The sequence below is a fragment of the Salvelinus alpinus genome, chromosome 38, assembly GCF_045679555.1.
Source record: "Salvelinus alpinus chromosome 38, SLU_Salpinus.1, whole genome shotgun sequence".
Classification (NCBI taxonomy): Eukaryota; Metazoa; Chordata; class Actinopteri; order Salmoniformes; family Salmonidae; genus Salvelinus; species Salvelinus alpinus.
Genome location: NC_092123.1, coordinates 12,430,746 through 12,444,202, shown reverse-complemented (window position 1 = coordinate 12,444,202; position 13,457 = coordinate 12,430,746). Strand labels below are relative to the sequence as shown.

At 43.4% G+C, this 13,457-nt stretch overlaps 1 protein-coding gene and 1 non-coding gene across 4 annotated transcripts in view; both read left to right on the top strand.

Annotated features, from left to right (window-relative positions):
* The window catches only part of LOC139566187 (neural cell adhesion molecule 2-like), a 395,977-nt gene that overhangs the window by 160,845 nt on the left and 221,675 nt on the right, over nucleotides 1-13,457 (top strand). The gene's annotated exons all lie outside the window — the stretch shown is intronic.
* trnaa-ugc (transfer RNA alanine (anticodon UGC)) lies at nucleotides 8,623-8,699 on the top strand. Its single transcript has one exon. It is a non-coding gene; the product is annotated as a tRNA-Ala (tRNA).

The window sequence follows — 13,457 nt, the reverse complement described above, 5'->3', positions numbered from 1 at the left end:
TCTGCACCACTGTCTTCAGTCCGCGATGACGCCACACTGTGAAATTAAACCAGACAAATACCACAGCAGGCAGATCTGGTGACTGGGCAGTCCACTGCAGTAAGCTTATTTCTCTTATGTTCGTGGAACCATTCCTGGACAATCCTAGCCTTGTGGTGTGGGGCATTATCCTGCAATGAAGGGATGCACCTGATTGGCAATGATGTTCAGATATATCATGTGGCATTCAAACATTGCTCCACTTTTATAAAAGAGCCCAATGTGTGCCATGAAAACACACCCTACACCACCACCAGCCTGCAATGTTGACACGCAACATGGATGGATGCATACCTACACTTGTGGTTTTCGCCATTCCCTAGTCCTCTCATCAGCGTGAAACAGCAGGAACTGGGATTCATCAGACCAGACAATGTTTTTCTAATTCTCCAGTGTCTGGTGTTTTCATTCCGTAGTCGACTGCAACCTCAGTTTCTTGTTTTTTGCTGAAAGAAATTAACTCTGTAAGGTTGCCGGCTGCCATATCCCATTCATGTCAAGGTACGGTCTTTGGGCATCAATGTTGTATTGGACTGTCAGTTTACTAACTGTTGCTCTGCACAATTTGTGTCAGCCTCCTTTATCCTCTTTCATCAATGACCCATTTTCGACCATTGTTTACCATTGTTCTACCGTTGGCTGGATGCCCTTTGGGTGGTGGACCATTCTTGATACACACGGTAAACTGTTGAGCGTTTAAAACCCAGCAGCGTCGCAGTTCTTGACACACTCAAACCGGTGTGCCTGACACCTACTACCAAACCCAGTTCAAAGGCTGTTCAATCTTTTGTCTTGCCCATTCACCCTCTGAATGGCATACATTCACAATACGTGTCTCAATTGTCTCAAGGCTTAAAAAAGTATTCCTCCCCTTCATCTACACTGATTGTAAGTGGATTTAACCGGTGACATCAATAAGGGATCATAGCTTTCACCTGGATTCACCTGTTCAGTCTGTCATGTTTTCTACACTCACTCTACACTCTACACTGTATAATATGGCTGATCATGGTTGTCAAGGTTTTGAGGATGCAGCAGTGAGTGTCACCTCTGCCACCTCACCATCATAATCTGTGGATGAAATGTATGTAATACGGTAGAGAGCCTGGATGAAAGCTTTAGGATTATCGATGGCTAAGGCAATACTCAAAGGTCAGATTAGCTAGCAACTTTACATTTAACTTTGAAGTGGAAGCTTATGTCAAAAACATGTTTTATGGATCCCAGGCCACCACAGACAGTTTTAAAAAGGCAAACAATTTTTACTGGTAAGACTTTGTGTTTACAAAGGTCAAAACAAACACACGAGACAAACAACACAAAAAGAGAGCCCCATCTATTGGTGAGGTGAGCAAGATGGCCACCAGGTTGCCCGTCTTTAGGTTTCCCATCTCGTCGGTCCATCGTTGGCAAATGCTGCCTCGCCATTGGTACCGGGGGAAAGAACAGAGCATGGGGTCGGGGGAGCATTCTCTCAGATACACGCAGTCACTCACCCAGTTCAGGAAATTGACCAACCCTTAATTATCTGGTCAATAGCGGGCGTTGTGCATTGTAGCACTCATCGTTCGGCTCTGTCATCCATCCCCTCCATGTGGCAGCATGGCTCGGTTGTGGATACGTAGCATGGCTACTTTACTGAACAAAAATATAAACGCAACATGCAACAATTTTACTGAGCTACAGTTCATATGTGACTCACCACCTGTCAAATTTGATATTGTGTTTGTTACATTAGATAAAGGTAGAGACTCATAGCTACAAAATGGTATATCATACACTGCATTTTTGAGGAATTTTTTGTCTACATCCTCTTAAGCTTTATCCTCACCCATCTCATTTCGCTCTCGGAGCGTTCAGAGCGCACATTTCACGCTCTGGCCGATGATTTGTTTACCTATGGATAACATGAAAACAGCCTAACCAGTTCTGTTGGCAACAATTTTATTACGCTTTTTTGCAGACGTCTACTGACACCGGCCATGTTCAACGGGTGTTGTACACTTTAGCTTAAGACATGTAGCTAGTTAGCTAGGTAAACAATGAATCTAGCTAGGTAAACAACGTGTAAGATCACACACGTCACGTAATGTTAGCTAACGAGCCAGCAACTAACGTTAGCTAGTTAAACAACAATGAACACAGTGCCAAATCATGTCGTTACTACCTTGCATGAATATGCTGGGAGCTAACCAACCTGGTTCAATGTTAGCTAGCTAACATTAAGCTCTAGCTAGAAAAGCAAACGGCTCTGGGATATGAATAATAATGTCAGCTAGGGAGCCAGCCAGCTAACGTTAGCTAGCTAGCTAACAGTACACTTTAGGTTGAAATGAAACCACTTTCTGTCAAAATTAGAAACGTGTAATATCTGAAAATGTAGCATGTAGCTAGCTGACACTAGACTGTTTTACCTGTACACATCATCATGCATGATGGACGCGTCTCCCTGCCACGAATGCCATGCCACAGCTGCCCTTAGTTTTAAGATGTAATCCGGAGACAAGTGATTTCTCCATGTCTTTAGCTATCATACTCTAATTCCACTGATTTCAAAACTTGATCCTCCAGAAAGTGGAGAGCAACACTTATGCAGCTCCACTACACAGTACATTAAAGGATTACCAACAGACTGACCAGCTCAAATAGACAGAAGAGTTTATATGGCAGACCAATCCGAATTCCTCTCTCGGCATGTACAGCCCACTAATTATCTCAGCCAATCATGGCTAGTGGGAAGGTTGCTGACTTTTTCTGTGGCTTAACCAACAAGGCTCGTAATTTAACAATTGTATTCGTATTTACAGATGGCATACAAGTTCGTTATTAAGGAACAAAGGTTATTCATGTTCACATGTTCGAGAAGGCATTTCCGCCAAAAAAGGCATTTTGATCAAAAATATTAAAATATATGTTCAAATGGCTTTCCTGTGAAGTCGTGACCTGCGACATACGCCTAGTTCCCTGAATTGGGTCACATATTAGGAAATCTGTCAATTTAAATAAATTCATTAGGCCCTAATCTATGGATTTCACATGACTGGGCAGGAGCGCAGCCATGTGTGGGAGTCAGGCCCACCCACTGGGGAGTCAGGCCCAGCCAATCAGAATTAGTTTTTCCCCACAAAAGGGCGTAATTACCGACAGAAATACTCCTCAGTTTCATCAGCTGTCCGGTTGGTTGGTCTCAGAAGATTCTAGAAGAAAAAGAAACGCACACCTATTTAGGCGAGGTGCTGGCTAGCGGAGCAGAAAACTTTAAAATAAATAAAGGAGAGCCGCACACTCTAGGAGCTCAGATGCAAGTTACTATTATTACTCATCTCTGTGTCCTGCGCCTGACTCCGCCTTACCCACATCCCCTAGACTCTGACATTAGTGGACATTCTTGCAGTCAGCATGCCAATTGCACGCTCCCTCAAAGCTTGAGACATCTGTGGCATTGTTATGGGTGACACAACTGTACATGTTAGAGTGGTCTTTTATTGTCCCCAGCACAAGGTGCACCTGTGTAATGATCATGCTGTTTAATCAGCTTCTTGATATGCCACACCTGTTAGGTGGATGGATTTTTATCTTGGCAAAGGAGGAATGCTTACTAACAAGGATGTAAACAAATTTGTGCACAACATTTGAGAGAAATAAGAGTTTTGTCCCTCTGTAAAATGTACCTAGCGTCCTAGGCACCTACAGGGTAAAGTTCACCCGCCAGGCGGTCCTAAAACATGCTCTCTACTACCCCAAAACTGCCTGACTGTCCACTGAGCTATCCGCATGGTCCTAAAGCCAGCCTTTTATTCGGGTTTTGGAATGATTTTAGTAGCCTATCTTAAATTCTTGGTGTTGAACTAGGGTATAGCGACTTCCATACTCTGCCATATCCAATTTACACTCCCGGTATGAATGGTGCAAAAATATCACATCATTAAGGATGTTAGGATGTTACCTAAGTTTTTATTCATATGAGGTGTGAGAAATAATTGTGTGAAATGTACATTCGTTTTTTCTTCTTTCTTTCTCTGTCATCCTGTCTTCCTTGGAATCATTTCTCCTGTCCAATGGCAATCCTTCCCTCCTCCTCACTGACTACCCACGTAAGAAAGTGTTTCTACGTTAAAAACAGGACTGAAATGCAGTTTTCAATGTGGCTGTACAGACCGCTAATACCAGTCTGACTGACTGGTATTTTGCTTCATGCTATGAATGCGATTGTGTTTTTTCTTGCGTTTTGAACTGGCAGTCTAGCTTTCTGTGCGACTTGATGAGACATATTTGGATTCAAATCTGTTTTGAGTCCTTAAATTGGATGTCTGAATCCTGTGCTGACTGGAAAGTTGGTGACTATAACATTTAACAGTCCTGCTCCAGGTCTTTGCTGCACCAGATCTCACAACACACATTAACATGATACAACAATCGTCAAGATGACCTGAAATGTGCCCAAATACTCACCACTTAGGTAATTTGGGATCCTTTTGTGTACATCACCCTACAGGCCTGAATAGCCTGTCAAGTCTTTGATTGGGCAGGGGAGAGTCTTACAGGCTTTCCATTGACTTTATGCTTCAATAGAGAGCAAGACCCAAGATTAAGTAGAGATTGTATAGGCCTTTAGTTTGTGGCATTCTGGACAACATGCAATCAATTTGGCCTATGGCGGATCAAAAAAGGCAAAGCATTAAAGTAGAGGCCCTGGGGTAGCAACATAAAGCTGTCAATCAAAGTGCCCCAAGGTGTGTGTGTGTGTGGGCATGCATGTGGCTGTCTTTGATCCTGCTACAGCAATCTTTGAGAAGATTTAGACCTCCCTGCTGTCGGTTTCAATTGGCTATCAATCCTGTGTGTGTGTGTGTGCGTGCGTGTGTGTGTGTGTGTGTGTGTGTGTGTGTGTGTGTGTGTGTGTGTGTGCGCGGTCTCCCGGCAGGAGACGCTAAGCTTGCTTTCCTTATAGGACAGAGAGCTGAACCACAGATTGATCCATTCCTAAAGAGGGTTGTTGCTCTTTTACGAGAACACTCTTATTCAATGTGTTGACGCCTTTCGTAGGGAGGCTGTACGTATGAAACTAAATGACACACTGTAGCAAATATAATATTTTCAAAGGTAATAGCAGGCTTTCTTCCTGTGTGTGTGTGTGTACATACTGTACGTGCATACGTGTCTTTCTATAAATAATGGACCCAATGTGTGTCTAAAATGTTTTGAAACAAAAAACAATATGACTTTCATGCATCTCCACATGTGTACTTAGAGGAAATACAATATATGCAAATTGATCCATAACTCCACCTATACAACAACATAGGGCTAGGACTATACATCCTTTAAGCAGGGTTCATACAGACATTGTCAAGTCAAATTGAAGCACTTTAAGGGACTGTTTGTATCATGAGAAAGTGACCAACGACCAGGTAGGTTACTTATTTAATGGAGTGATTGTGTGGGAAGCCAAGTTGAAGCCAGCGTTGGATGTTTTCGTCCTCATAATAACCACACGTGGTTTTTACCACAACAGAGTAGGGCAACACCCTTCAATTGAAGCAGTGGGAAACAAACACATGTGGCCACATCTCACAAAAAAACGAATACAAAATGAAAGCACTAATTACAAGCACCAAATTGAGGAAATGTCTGATTTCAAGGTAAGCATATTAGACTATTTGAATTTCTGAGATCCGAATTCAAGATCAAGCCCCTTGTATTGTTTAAAATTGCAGGTGCAACATTGAAAACAAAATGTATTTCTCCTGTTATTTCATTACCAGATCATATTGTCAATAAGCCCACTAGGCTATATCATGTGTTCCATTATATCCAGATTAATTTATAGGAATGGCATTGGGTGTTGTGCAGTAGTCGATCCTACAAAATTGCGCACAGTAGACTTGGCGTCCAATCCGAGGCATAAAAACATGTGAAAACATTAACACATTACCTTGATGCTTTCTCTGTTAAATCTAACAAGACCAGAGCTGTACATCAAACAGACAGCAACAGATGATCAACATCCATTCTCTAGGAATATTAGATCCGATGTGAATCCAGGCACAAGTGTCTTCACCGGCGTAGCGAATAATAATACACCAAAATATTATTACCATATTATTACCTTTTTTTCCCTAGCACTTGGGTTGTTAATGCATCGCAACAGCTGTTCGTCACTTGACTGTCATTCAGAAAATTCCTTCCGAGATCAGATGATGATGTGTGAAAATATAATGGCATAACTAATCAGCTCGACACCAAATACGCGTTCGAACAAGTGTTATGCACAATTATTGAAGAGCCACATTGAAGGGAAACTATTTACTTACCCAGAGATGGATGAACTTGTGGATCACATTTGTATGTCTCTTTGTCCAGTATGAAGGAAGTTAGAGGTAGTTTCGTTAGCCAATGCTAACTAGCGTTAGCACAATAACTGGAAGTCTAGGGGTATCTGCTAGCGTAACATAAAAATGGTATCCACGAGTTCGTCTGACTCTGGGGAAGTAGATGAATGGCCTCGTTGCCAAAATCCCGAAGTATCCCTTAAATGACAGTATTGATTTAGGTTTTAAGTATCAAAGTAAAGTGACTCTTTCGGTTTTTCTCATGAAAACTATTTTCACCCGGTAACATAAGAAGACACAAAATGTTACGTAGTTGCACTTCATTTCTGAGATCTCTATACAAAAAACTGACAGCTAGATTCAGGATTCTTACAGGGTTTACGTTCAATGTCTAATTTTAACTTAATATATGATAGAATGACAACTTACACTGCCAAAAGGACCCGAAAAGTAATGTTTTATTTCACACGATTTTGGATAAAACCGTCAAGACACCAACCAAGATAAAGGATATATATTTTTTGATTGAATATAACCATGATCCCCCCCCCCCCCCCCATCTTAATGTAATGACATGAAACAGCTGTAACAAGTTGTCCAGTGTAGGAAACCCTCACTGGTACCTTAGTTCATATATAGACCCACATACAGAACATTGCATATCACATAGGCAATACTGTGTGATAGTTATAAGATAAACAGAAATGTATCGAAGGGTCATCAGTCACATGTCTAACATTGTTTTAACGCTGTTTCAACGTTATTGTAGTGTTGAGTAACATTACAAGCAGGAGGCCACTGCAGTCTCTATTTGTCCCAAATGGCAACTTATTTCTTACATAGTGCACTACTTTTGACCAGATCCTTATCGCCCCTAGTCAGAAAGAGTGCACTTATAGGGAAAAGGGTGCCATTTGCGACGCAATCCTTGTCTGAAGATGCACCATCTCTTAATCCTTTTACAGGATTACAAGCCGCATTGTCCTCTTTCTCCTTCCTCTCTTTTTTCTCTCCTCTCCCCCTCCTCCTTGTCCCACACTTTCTGATAGCTAGGTGGCAGGGCTCAGTACGGATTACCCAGTAATGTGGTCTACTGTATGCATGAGGTTTTGGGGAACCCCACTGGAGCCGCCGAGAGTGATTGTCGGATTTGCACTTTGTTGTTTATTGTAAATTGTCATTTTTCCGTCAGCATTTGTGATAATGGTTAATATTATGTCAGAGTGGTGTCAAAGCAACTGTGCAGTAGATGGGAACAGGGTAAGGGGTTTGGTGAGTTTTGAAGTGTGTGGGTGTGCGCACATGCGATTGTTTTCATGCATGCAATAGTGTGCGTGCGCATATCAGCGCATCTCTACATAGACAATGCTTTTTTCTCGGTCTAGCCATGAACACAAGCTGTAACAGGGAAAATGTGCTGTTCTTGTCATTAGAGCATGGATCTGCGTCACTTCTCAACTAAGAGGACACAGTCATCTGATATCAAAGGCCATAATGGTGTGTGTGTGTGTGTGTGTGCTTCATTCTCATCAGACTAATATACCGGAGTGGTAATCAATGGTCATGATATGTGTTGTGACTGTCAAATAGTTATCAAAGTTAGGTATCACATGTTCTCTCTCTCACACACTTACATGCATGCATGCACACACACATAGCAGTTATACATGATCACCAACACAGCACATGAATTCCTTCAGAGCAAATTGCTGTTCTTCCACCCGCACTAATCATGTTGTTGTCATGTAGTCGTCTCTGAGAGGGTTTTCTTATCCACCCCTGAGTCTTTCTGTCGGTGCTCTGTATGCCCACCCCATTCACATTGTTTCTCTTCCACATTGATTTCTCTCTCTTTCATATCCTCTTCAACTCCTTTGTGTCTATCTCCCACTGTGATTATTGTTTCGCGCTCTCCTTCTTTTTGATCAGATCTCACTCTCAAATCCCCTCCACCCGCTTTGTGTATTTCCCACAGACTATTATCTCTCTCTCTCTCATCCCCCTCTCTTTACCTCCCCCCTCTCTTTCCCTCCCCCCTCTGTTATCATTTTATCTGGGTCTCACTGGGACACCTCTCCTTCTTGCTGTATACCATAGTGTTACATCTGCCACACACTAATAATGCGTCATATCATATCTCCATTATTCTGCACAGGGATCCAGTGACCGCCACCATTTAGGTCTTTCTTTGACATGCCTGTAACTGTGTGTAACTTTGCACTAAGTTTGTTCTCCATCGATAAATTAACGTGGTCCCGTGTGGCTCAGTTGGTAGAGCATGGCGCTTGCAACGCCAGGGTTGTGGGTTCAATTCCCACGGGGGGACCAGGGTTCCATTCCCACGGGGGGACCAGGATGAATATGTATGAACTTTCCAATTTGTAAGTCGCTCTGGATAAGAGCGTCTGCTAAATGACTTAAATGTAAATGTAAAATTAACTGCACTGTGAATTAGTATGTGTATATACACACACACACACACACACACACACAAGATGTTCGATTAGCAGATACCCACCCGTAGAGGGATGGATCCATCAGCCCTTGTCGATTAAGTGGACTTCAAAGTGCACAGGGGTCGATATTGGGCACTCCAGACCTCAGTGGTAAAAGGTTTGTTGACAATATTGATTGGGGTTAGGGGTCAAGTAAACAGAACTGAGCATAATGTTCAGGGCTCAAGGCCTCCTTATGCTAGAATGGGGATAGGGACACACTACTTTGTACAGCAGATGTGGGTCAAATACATGGCCTATACATGGGCTATTTGATATCCTTCAAATACTTTTTTTTTTTTAAACGTTTTTGAAGGAAAACCAGTAGGTTATTATCAATGCAGATTACAGAGCCTGTTCATAGCATCCCTAACATCATGCATTGTAAGTAACATAAAAAATAGAAACTCATTCTCCTCCCGATCTGTCCACGTCTCATTTCACTATTATATATCTCGCTTAGACTGCCACTCTTCTGCATTCCAGCCCTTTTTCCTAATTTGTACCTCTGAGAGTGTTTTGCCTGGCGACACTCGCCACACCGCCGAGTGTCGCCAGGTGACACTCGCCACACCGCCGAGGTCCGAGGTGCTTGAATGGACAGATGACACTGGAGTGGAGACACACTGAAAAATTCTGAGGCAGCTGTCTGTGTCTGGCCAAATCCCAAATTGTACCCTATTCTCTATGTAGTGCACTACTTTTGACCATGGCCCATAGGACCAGAGGCAGAGTCCTGGTCAAAAGTGTGCTCTGTATAGGGAATTGGTTGCCATGTGGGATACACTGAGTGCTTTATCTGAAGGACTGGAGAAGCATTGATCTGTGCAGCTTGGCCCTTTGCAGCCATTTGCAGTTTTACAAAGGGTAAGAAGAACAGCTTTTGTAGGCACTTCGATCCTGCTGTACTTCAGTGTGTGTGTGTGTGTGTGTGTGTGTGTGTGTGTGTGTGTGTGTGTGTGTGTGTGTGTGTGTGTGTGTGTGTGTGTGTGTGTGTGTGTGTGTGTGTGTGTGTGTGTGTGTGTGTGTGTGTGTGTGTGTGGAAAACCCGTACAGTCCCTCTCCTGAACACTAACTGAAAGCCGTCTCTAACTCTTGAAAAAAGTAGCCTACCTGCCCCCAACTCTGCCTGACTCCCTCACCCTGCCAGATGTGGTGGATGGGACCCCATTGTTTACAGGCTAGTCTGTTTGCACCTCTGGAGCTCTCCAGTTACAGTGAGGGAAAAAAGTATTTGATCCCCTGCTGATTTTGTACGTTTGCCCACTGACAAAGAAATGATCAGTCTATAATTTTAATGGTAGGTTTATTTGAACAGTGAGAGACAGAATAACAACAAAAATATCCAGAAAAACGCATGTCAAAAATGTTATAAATTGATTTGCATTTTAATGAGGGAAATAAGTATTTGACCCCCCTCAATCAGAAAGATTTCTGGCTCCCAGGTGTCTTTCATACAGGTAACGAGCTGAGATTAGGAGCACACTCTTAAAGGGAGTGCTCCTAATCTCAGTTTGTTACCTGTATAAAAGACACCTGTCCACAGAAGCAATCAATCAATCAGATTCCAAACTCTCCACCATGGCCAAGACCAAAGAGCTCTCCAAGGATGTCAGGGACAAGATTGTAGATCTACACAAGGCTGGAATGGGCTACAAGACCATTGCCAAGCAGCTTGGTGAGAAGGTGACAACAGTTAGTGCGATTATTCGCAAATGGAAGAAACACAAAAGAACTGTCAAACTCCCTTGGCCTGGGGCTCCATGCAAGATCTCACCTCGTGGAGTTGCAATGATCATGAGAATGGTGAGGAATCAGCCCAGAACTACACAGGAGGATCTTGTCAATGATCTCAAGGCAGCTGGGACCATAGTCACCAAGAAAACAATTGGTAACACACTACGCCGTGAAGGACTGAAATCCTGCAGCGCCCGCAAGGTCCCCCTGCTCAAGAAAGCACATATACATGCCCGTCTGAAGTTTGCCAATGAACATCTGAATGATTCAGAGGACAACTGGGTGAACGTGTTGTGGTCAGACGAGACCAAAATGGAGTTCTTTGGCATCAACTCAACTTGCCGTGTTTGGAGGAGGAGGAATGCTGCCTATGACCCCAAGAAACCATCCCCACCATCAAACATGGAGGTGGAAACATTATGCTTTGGGGGTGTTTTTCTGCTAAGGGGACAGGACAACTTCACCGCATCAACGGGACGATGGACGGGGCCATGTACCGTCAAATCTTGGGTGAAAACCTCCTTCCCTCAGCCAGGGTATTGAAAATGGGTCGTGGATGGGTATTCCAGCATGACAATGACCCAAAACACACGGCCAAGGCAACAAAGGAGTGGCTCAAGAAAAAGCACATTAAGGTCCTGGAGTGGCCTAGCCAGTCTCCAGACCTTAATCCCATAGAAAATCTGTGGAGGGAGCTGAAGGTTCGAGTTGCCAAACGTCAGCCTCGAAACCTTAATGACTTGAAGAAGATCTGCAAAGAGGAGTGGGACAAAATCCCTCCTGAGATGTGTGCAAACCTGGTGGCCAACTACAAGAAGCATCTGACCTCTGTGATTGCCAACAAGGGTTTTGCCACCAAGTACTAAGTCATGTTTTGCAGAGGGGTCAAATACTTATTTCCCTCATTAAAATGCAAATCAATTTATAAAATTTTTGACATGCGTTTTTCTGGATTTTTTTGTTGATATTCTGTCTCTCACTGTTCAAATAAACCTACCATTAAAATTACAGACTGACCATTTCAATGTCAGTGGGCAAACGAACAAAATCAGCAGGGGATCAAATACTTTTTTCCCTCACTGTACATACCACACTCAGTGACCCTCACTTAGGACATTTGACTGCCCATCACCACTTGTGACCCTGCCCACCGGCATCTCCTCAGGGCAGGTGGGACCATTGCCAATAGGCAGGTGGGACCAGGACAAGTATAAAAGCACAGTCCAAGCTCAGTCTTCAGCAAGCAATGACCGATAGTGATGGGTCGTTTAGTAGAAAGATGTGTTTATTTTGACTGATTTCGTTCAGTGAGTCAGCAATGCTCAACGCATGCGTGATCCCCTATCGGCGAACGATGAACTGAAAACTCTAAAGAGTGTCCTGACTCTACAAGCCTCTCTTTCATGTCGTTCACCATAAGCAGAGAGAACGAGGCAAAGCGAGAGGTTTCACTCCTGCCAAAATCTGTCCAAAAGAAGCCTAATGCGTGTCCATGGGTTCATTTTCGACCTAAGGGAACTAGACTGTAATTTTGTAGTTAATGGAAAACCGAACAGACAAGCGGCGAAACAAAAGATCACAGAGGAGGGGAGGCAGGAGTTGATTGACCAACACAGGGGTAATGGAGAGACTGAAGAGCAATATGTAGGGGAAACACACACTGAAGTGCGTACACACACACACACACACACACACACACTGAAGCCGATGTACACACACACACACACACACACACACACACACACACACACACAATACATGCCTTAACTGAGACAAACAGTAGCCATTAGAGGGGTTATTCTTGCTGTGCTGCTCCCCTATCTAAAGAAGGGATTGTCCCAGCACTTAATCAGTGAATAGATGCAGTCGGCAGCTCCTGGGGTATCTGGCAGATCAATCTAGGGACGGACCTGCTGTGGAAGTGGAGGGAGGTGAAGGAGGGAGGGGATGTAGGGGGAGGGGCGGAGGTGAGGTGTGTGGGGGAGTGAGGGTCATGTTTGTGTGCGTGTGTTTCTGTTCGTGTGTGTGTGTGTGTGTGTGTGTGTGTGTGTGTGTGTGTGTGTGTGTGTGTGTGTGTGTGTGTGTGTGTGTGTGTGTGTGTGTTTCATTTTACGGGACGCCGTGCAGAATAGAGAGGGTAGAGTTGAGAATGAACAATCCAAACTACGATATCGACGTACCTGCCCCAAACAATAAACTAGCTCAGGTCTAATAGGACTTAAAGTAAAAAATGGCTTTCGATTTTACCCCTGTGTGGCTCCATGACATGAAGATTAATATCCCACAACCCTGCTACTACTATGTTATCTGACTACCTGTTTCTTCGCAGTGTTATGTACTCTGTCTTGAATATTGTAGCGCGACTAGAAGTGGTGTCCGTAAAGATCATATCATTTACTTAGGATTCTATATGTACACTGAACAAAAATATAAACACAACATGTAAAGTGCTGGTCCCATGTTTCATGAGATAAAATAAAAGATCCCAGAAATGTTACATTTTGTGCACAAATTTGTCACTAAGAGCATTTTCTCCTTTGTCAAGAGGATCCATCCACCTGACAGGTGTGTCATATCAAGAAGCTAATTAAACAGCATGAACATTGCACATGTGCAATGTCCAAGAGAGCTGTTGCCAGATAATTTAATGTTAATTTCTCTACCATAAGCCTTCTCTAATGTCATTTTAGAGAATTTGGCAGTACGTCCAACCGTAGAGCAAGTGTAACCACACCAGCCCAGGACCCCCACGCTCAGTCTCTTCACCTACGGGATCGTCGAGGGGGGAGGGGGGGGGGATTTCTGTCTGTAATAAAGCCCTATTGTGGGGAAAAACTCATTCTGATTGGGTTTT